The following is an 8389-nucleotide window of genomic DNA, read 5'->3' as shown; positions in this document are numbered from 1 at the left end:
TTTTCAGTTGAGCTCAATCGCTCAGTCGTGTCCAACTATTTGCAACCCCATGGACTGCAGTACCCTGGGTTTCATTCTCCATCACCAACTCCTGGAGCCTTCTCAAACTCATGTCCTTCAAGTCAGTGATGCCATCTAACCATCTCATCCTCTGTGGTCCCCTACTCCTCCTGCCTTCAATCTTTCCCAGCATCAGGGTATTTTCCAGTGAGTCAGTTCTTCCCATCAAGTGGCCAAAGTATTGGAGCTTCAGCTTCAGCATCAGTCCTTCCAATGAGTATTCAGGACTGATTTCCTTTAGGATTGATTGCTTTGATCACCTTGCATTCCAAGGGACTCTCAAGAGTCTTTTCCAACACCACAGTTCAAAAGCATCAATTCTTCAGCACTCAGCTTTCTTTATAGTCTGACTCTCACATCCATACATGACTACAAAGCCATAGCTTTGACTAGACAGAACTTTATTAGCAAAGTAATTTCTCTACTTTTTAATATGCTGCCTAGGTTGGTCATAGCTTATCTTCAAAGAACAAGAGCCATTTAATTTCATGGCTGTAGTCACAATCTGCAGTGATTTTGGAGCCCAAGAAAATAAAGTCTGTCACTGTTTCCATAGCTTCTCCTTTATTTTCCATGAAATGATGGGATCTGATGCCATAATCCTGGTTTTTGAATGCTGAGTTTTAAGCCAGGTTTTTCACTCTCCTCTTTCAGCTTCAACAAGAGGCCCTTTAGTTCCTTTTTGCTTTCTTCCATAAGAGTGGTATCATCTGCATATATAAGATTATTGATATTTCTTCCAGCAATCTTGATTCCAGCTTCTGCTTCATCCAGTCCAGCATTTTGCATGATGTACTCTGCATATAAGTAAAATAAGCAGGCTGACAATACACAGCCTTGATGTACTCCTTTCCCAATTTGGAATCAGTCCATAGTTCCATGTCCAGTTCTAACTGATGCTGCTTGACCTGTGTACAGTTTTCACAAGAGGCAGGTAAGATGGTCTGTTAATGCCTTTTCTTTCGAGTTTTCTGCAGTTTGTTGTGATCCACACAGTCAAAGGCTTTAACATAGTCAATGAAGCAGAAGTAAATATTTTTCTGGAATCTCCTTTCTTTTTCTATGATCCAAAGATGTTAGCAATTTGATATCTGGTTCCTCTGCCTTGTCTAAATCGTGTTTGAACTTCTGAGAGTTCTCACTTGATGTACTATTGAAGCCTAGCTTGGAGAATTTTTCAAAATGATATTTAATGATTAAATGATATTTAATATTTAATCACCAGTATCTGATAACTCTTCTTTCTCCATTAAATTATCCTTGAATTTTGAGAAAATTAATTAACCCTATATACTGGTTTATTTCTGGAATTATTATTGTATTTCATTGATCTATGACATGGAACAACAGACTGGTTCCAAATAGGAAAAGGAGTACGTCAAGGCTGTATATTGTAACCATGCTTATTTAACTTCTATGCAGAGTACATCATGAGAAACGCTGGACTGGAAGAAACACAAGCTGGAATCAAGATTGCCGGAAGAAATATCAATAACCTTATATATGCAGATGATGTATTTGTTGATTTCTACCCAAAGAAACCCTGAAATATACAAATAAAAAAGTAAGTGCTGGGATTATATGGAATCTATAGATTAGTCTGAGGAAAATTGACATTCTAGAAACATTAGTTCTTCAAATTCAAAAAAGTAGGATATAGTCCAATTTTTTAAGGAACTTTTATTTCCGTCATCAGTATTTTATTGTTTTTAACAAATAGATGTTATTAGTTTGCAAATATATTTTGTTAAATTTATATGCACCCCTCCCACAGGCAATCACCAATCTGTTCTCTGCATCTATGAATTTCATGGTTTTGTATTGTTTTAGATACCACAGAAGTCCAGTTGAGTGATTTCAAATCCTAAAAGATGCTGTGAAAGTGCTGCACTCAATATGCCAGCATATTTGGAAAACTCAGCAGTGGCCACAGGACTGCAAAAGGTCAGTTTTCATTCCAGTCCCAAAGAAAGGCAATGCCAAATAATGCTCAAACTACTGCACAATTGCAGTCATCTCACACGCTAGCGAAGTAATGCTTCAAAATTCTTGAAGCCAGGTTTCAACTGTGAATTTTGGGATGTTCAAGCTAGTTTTAGAAAGACAGAAGAACCAGAAAACAAATTGCCAACATCTGCTGGATTACTGAAAAAGCAAAATAGTTCCAAAAAACCATCTATTTCTATTTTATTGACTATGTTAAAGCCTTTGACTGTGTGGATCACAATAAACTGTGGAAAAATCTGAAAAAGATGGGTATACAATCTGCCTGACATGCTTCCTGATAAACCTGTATGCAGGTCAGGAAACAACAGTTAGAACTGGACATGGAAAAACAGACTTGTTCCAAATAGTGGAAAGAGTATGTCAAGGCTGTATATTGTCACCCTGCCTATTTAACTTATATGCGGTGTACATCATGAGAAATGCTGGGCTGGATGAAGCCCAAGTTGGAATCAAGATTTCTGGCAGAAATATCAATAACCTCAGATATGCAGATGACACCACCCTTATGGCATAAGGTGAAGAAGAACTAAAGAGCCTCTTGATGAAGGTGAAAGAGGAGAATGAAAAAGTTGGCTTAAAGCTCAATGTTCAGAAAACTAAGATCGTGGCATCTGATCACATCACCTCATGGCAAATAGATGGGGAAACAGTAGAAACAGTGGCTGACCTTATTTTTCTGGACTTCAAAAATCACTGCAGATGGTGATTGCAGCCATGAAATTAAAAGACACTTACTCCTTGGAAAGAAAGTTATGACCAACCTAGACAGCATATTAAAAAGCAGAGACATTACTTTGCCAAAAAAGGTCCATCTAGTCAATGCTATTGTTTTTCCAGTGGTCATGTATGGATGTGAGAGTTGGCCTATAAAGAAAGCTGAGCACCAAAGAACTGATGCTTTGAACTGTAGTATTGGCGAAGGCTCTTGAGAGTCCCTTGGACTGCACAGAGACTCAACCAGTCCATCCTAAAGGAAATTAGTCCTGGGTGTTCATTGGAAGGACTGATGTTGAAGCTGAAACTCCAATACTTTGACTTCCTGATGTGAAAAGCTGACTCATTTGAAAAGACCCTGATGCTGGGAAAGATTGAAGGTGGGAGGAGAAGGGGATGCCAGAGGATGAGATGGTCGGATGGCATCATCGATTCAATGGACATGAGTTTGGGTAAACTCCAGGAGTTGGTGATGGACAGGGAGGCCTGGTGTGCTGTGGTCCATGGGGTTGCAAACAGTCAGACACAACTGAGCGACTGAATTGAACTGAACTGGTAAGTAGGATAATATATTACTTGTTTTTCTCTGACTAATTTCGTTTAACTTAATGCCCTCAAGGTCCATTTATATTGTTGGAAGTAGCAAGATTTTTCTCTTTTTGTTGCTGAATAATATATAGATACATATGTTATGTATATGTGAGTGTTTGTGTGTGTGTATTACATTTTCCTTACCCAGTCAATCATCAATGGATGCTTAGATTGCCTCTATGTCTTGGCTATTGTAAATAAGGCTGCAATTGGATACATTTTTGAGTTAGCATTTTCATTTCCTTGGATAAATACTGAGAAGTGAAATTACTGTTATCATATGGTAGATTTATTTTTAATTTTTTGAGGAATCTTCATCCTGTTTTCCATAGTGGCTGCACCGGTCTTCATTGTTAACAACAGTGCTCAGATGTTCCCATGTCCCCACCATAGTTTTTCCTCATCCTGGATTACACTTGTTACCTACTGTCTTTTTGATGATAGCCATTCTAACAGGTTTAAGGTAACATCTTATTATGGTTTGGACTTGAATTTTCCTGATGATTAGCGATGTTGAACATCTTTCCATTGAATGTGTTGGTCATCTTTACATCATCTTTGAAAAATGTGTACTTAGATCTTTTGTTTACTTTCTCTTAACTAGATTTTTTGCCTGCTATACAGCTGTATAAATTCTTTGTTTTGATTATTAATTCCATATTGGATATATGATTTTTAAATATTTTCACCAATTTCAAAGAATGCTTTTCCATATTTTTGGTATTTCCTTTGCTATGTGGAACCTTTTTATTTTGTGTAGTCCCGTGTGTTTATTTTTGTTTCTGTTATCTTTGATTTTGGTGTCAAAATAGAAAAAAATAATCTCTAAAGCTGATGTTGAGGAGCTGTTTATGTTTCTTCCAGGAGTTCTATGGTTTCAGGATTATGTTTCATTTATTTTGAGTTCATTTTTGTCCTTGATCTAAGATAATGGTCCAGTTTTATTCTTTTGTTTGTGGCTGTTAAGTTGTCCTAGCACCATTTACTGAAGAGGTGACATTTTCCCCATTGTATATTCTTGGCCCCTTTGCCATAAATTGACCACAACTGCATTATTTTTTTATATTTATTTTGTTGCTGTTATAGAGGGACATTTAAAAATCTTAATTTCCAACTGTTTGTTGCTAATATGTAAAAATAAGATTTTAAAAATGTATTTACCTTCTAACCAATGATATTGCTTAACAAAATTATTAGTTTTATTTGGGAACTATTCATGTCAAAAGACAACAGTGACATCATTAAAATATGGACAGGGGGGAAAAAAAGCACTCTAAACCAAGACTTATATACTCAGTATGTAAGGGTGCTGCTACTGCTGCTAAGTCGCTTCGGTCGTGTCCGACTCTTTGCGACCCCATAGACGGCAGCCCACCAGGCTCCCCCGTCCCTGGGATTCTCCAGGCAAGAACACTGGGGTGGGTTGCCATTTCCTTCTCCAATGCATGAAAGTGAAAAGTGAAAGTGAAGTCTCTCAGTCGTGTCTGACTCTTCTCGACCCCATGGACTGCAGCCTACCAGGCTCCTCCATCCATGGGATTTTCCAGTCAAGAGTACAGGAGTGCGTTGCCATTGTCTTATCTGGTATGTAAGGCAGTTGACTGTTATTTTATGATATGGGTGTGTATTAGTGTTGTGAATAATTAAAAAAATTTTAAACTTGAGTACAAAGTAGTATTTTAAGAGGTATAAATAATGAGCCAACTTCACAAATAAAATGAAATCATTAATTAATCCAAATAAAATAAGCTAAGATAAATCCCAATGGAACAAATAGAAAATGAAGAATATGGTAGATATCAATCCAATTACATAATTAATTGTCCCTTTAAGTTGAAAGATACTTGGTTTTGCAATTCAGGAAATATACTTAAGTTATCAAAAATATATGTAATTGCTCAACAATGTTATTATGAAAATATGGAACAGTAATGTTTTCATGTGCTGTTGGTAGAAAGAAGAATTGGTATAATCACTTTGGAAAATTTTGGAAAATTTTTCTTCTTTAAGAGAAACATACTTTTTAATTCAACTATTTTATTTTTAGAAATAGCCCAAAAGAAACTTGTTTTGTTTATTGAAGTTACAAACAAAAATATTCATAGCAGCATTATACTTAATAGTGACAATCTAGAAACAATGTAAAGGTTCATCAATACAAGAACAGAAAAATTTTAAAAAGGAATAGGAAAATAATATCATTACAAAATGGAATGCTATAAAAAATGAGTATAAATTATAACTGTACACAATATGGACACATTTTCAAGAATGCAGTTTTAAATAAAATATATATATATGGCTCTATTGACATAGACTTCTAATTACAGTAAAAACTAGTATCATCAAAAGTGGATAAATAAGTGACAGAACTGCAAAACAGAGCCTAACAATTGAAAACATTCAAAATTTAAAAGTTATTAAATGATTAGAGTATATAATATTGTACACTTAAGAGTAAAGTTAAAATAATAGTAAAAAAAAAAGAAGCCCATTATATATTTCAAAAACAACAAAAATACATAAAATGTATACAGAATAAGAGTACAGATAATGTTAATCAATAGTCTTCATCTAATATCAGAAAGTGATACTATATTGATACATTAATAAGTTCAGTTCAGTTCAGTCACTCAGTCGTGTCCAACTCTTTGCGACCCCATGAATCGCAGCACGCCAGGCCTCCCTGTCCATCACCAACTCCCAGAGTTCACTCAGACTCATGTCCATCGAGTCAGTGATGCCATCCAGCCATCTCATCCTTGGTCATCCCCTTCTCCTCCTGCCCCCAATCCCTCCCAGCATCAGGGTATTTTCCAATGAGTCAACTCTTCCCATGAGGTGCCCAAAGTACTGGAGTTTCAGCTTTAGCATCAGTCCTTCCTAAGAAATCCCAGGGCTGATCTCCTTCTGAATGGATTAGTTGGATCTCCTTGCAGTCAAAGGGGCTCTCAAGAGTCTTCTCCAACACCACAGTTCAAAAGCATCAATTCTTCAGCACTCAGCCTTCTTCACAGTCCAACTCTCACATCCATACATGACCACAGGAAAAACCGTAGCCTTGACTAGATGGACCTTTGTTGGCAAAGTAATAAGTACATATATATATATTTTTAATTATTGGAATAGCTAATACAATAAGATATATATATTTAAATATAATTAAATATATATAAAATGAATAAACTTACAACAGTATTTTTCCAAACCACTAAAGAAACAAAACACAAAATCTTTTCATATTACTAAAAATAGGAAGCAATTAAGAAGTATCAAAATCTGAAAGGAGATGAAATACAGTTGAGTCAAAACAGTTAAATTTGTTATGTAATTCAGTGTTGATAGACTGAGCTTCTCTATCAAATGACCAAAATAGATGACTCATACCATAGAAGAAAACATATTTTGCTGTTTATGAGACCATCTTAAAATGTCACAGAAGGTTTTAATATTGGTGAGACAAAACCAAAAATAAATAGAAGGGTATACTTCTATCAAAAATTATTTTTAAATTATTTAATAGACAATTTATATTCATAAACTGTCAATGATAACTTATATAAGGTTTTAGAAAAGTTCATATTTTAGAACACTTTTATAAATGTTCATACACAAAATTTAGAAGTAGACATGAAAACTTTAAATACTACATTAGTACATTTTTAAACATTTATTAATTTATTAATGTTTCACTGCAGGAAATCTTACACTCAAGCACTTGTAAAATTTTAGAAATATATGATTAAAAATTTACTTAATTGCAAAGAGCAGAAATCAAATTAACAGAATATGATGGGATTAGAAATTATTATGGAAATGTTAACTGACATCTTAGAAGCTACAGATTCGATTCTAATAATCATTAAATTAAAAAAAAAACACTACAGTAACAAACTGCAGAGGAAAACAATGGAAGCACTCCATGTCATTAGTAAAAACTGCACACACACACAGAGGTATTCACGGTGTTAAATGTGCTTATTGTATAATTAAACCAACTGAGAAATAATTAAATACATTAGGAAAATCAGTAAAAGCAATTCCTTAGAGAATAAGAGATATTATAGTAACAAAAAAGTTATCTATACATAAAAGTGTACTGGAGAAAAAGTACTGGGTATTTATATGATCGCATAGCTATGAAAACATTTTAACCTTGGAGGAAGAAAATTTTCTTTTCTTCTGTCTTTGTCTTTATCTCTGCCTCTCTCTCTCTCTCTCGCTCCCTCCCACTGTACCCCAAGAATCAACCCTTCTATTTGTATACAGTGCTCCATCATATTGAAGGTTAAGAAATATTTTCGTATATTTTCACATCTGAACACAAGTAATGCAGAATGATACAGATGACATTTTATTTTTAAATTCTTTTAAAAGAAACTTCTGACAGCTGTCGTTTTCTTGTGTTCAAGTTTTGAGCTCTCACTGGACATGCAAAGCAAGGAAGAGAACAGTCATAAACCCGTGAAGCTAATAGAAGTAAGTGGGGATATTTTGGCTCTCTTCACACCAAACATTCTGAAAAAAGAAGATGGGGAGGGGCCCAAAGGAGAGACAAGTGAATTTGTGAATTTATCAGTTGAAATTTCCTAATCTTCCATTAAAACTTAAACTTCTGATGGTAATATTTTTACTCTGACATCGTCTGAACTAAATGGCTCTTTGCTCTATCTTCCTGAAGAAAAACGTCTTCTTTTCATAAACACACATTCAGATTAGAAATAGGAATTGCTTCCTATGAAATCTGGAAGTTAACTTTTCTGAGTTTTGTAAGCTTACTCTCTAGTTTTTATGTGTTTTCAAGTCTTCAGTTATGTTATGGAACATACTGTTTTATTTTAGATAATAAAATATTGAATATTATTGATTTAGGTAGCCTTTATTCACTAGATTACTGTCAAATTACTGGCCCATATACAGAATTTTTTCCTTATTTTGTAATTTGATGAAACTTGTCAGCTCTCTAATGAGTCAATTTTCTAGCCTCATTGTGGTTTCAGTCTTAATGTGCCTTAAT

Source organism: Oryx dammah, unplaced genomic scaffold, assembly GCF_014754425.2.
Source record: "Oryx dammah isolate SB20612 unplaced genomic scaffold, SCBI_Odam_1.1 HiC_scaffold_18, whole genome shotgun sequence".
In the NCBI taxonomy this organism is placed as follows: Eukaryota; Metazoa; Chordata; class Mammalia; order Artiodactyla; family Bovidae; genus Oryx; species Oryx dammah.
Note: the sequence above shows the minus strand (reverse complement) of the source record.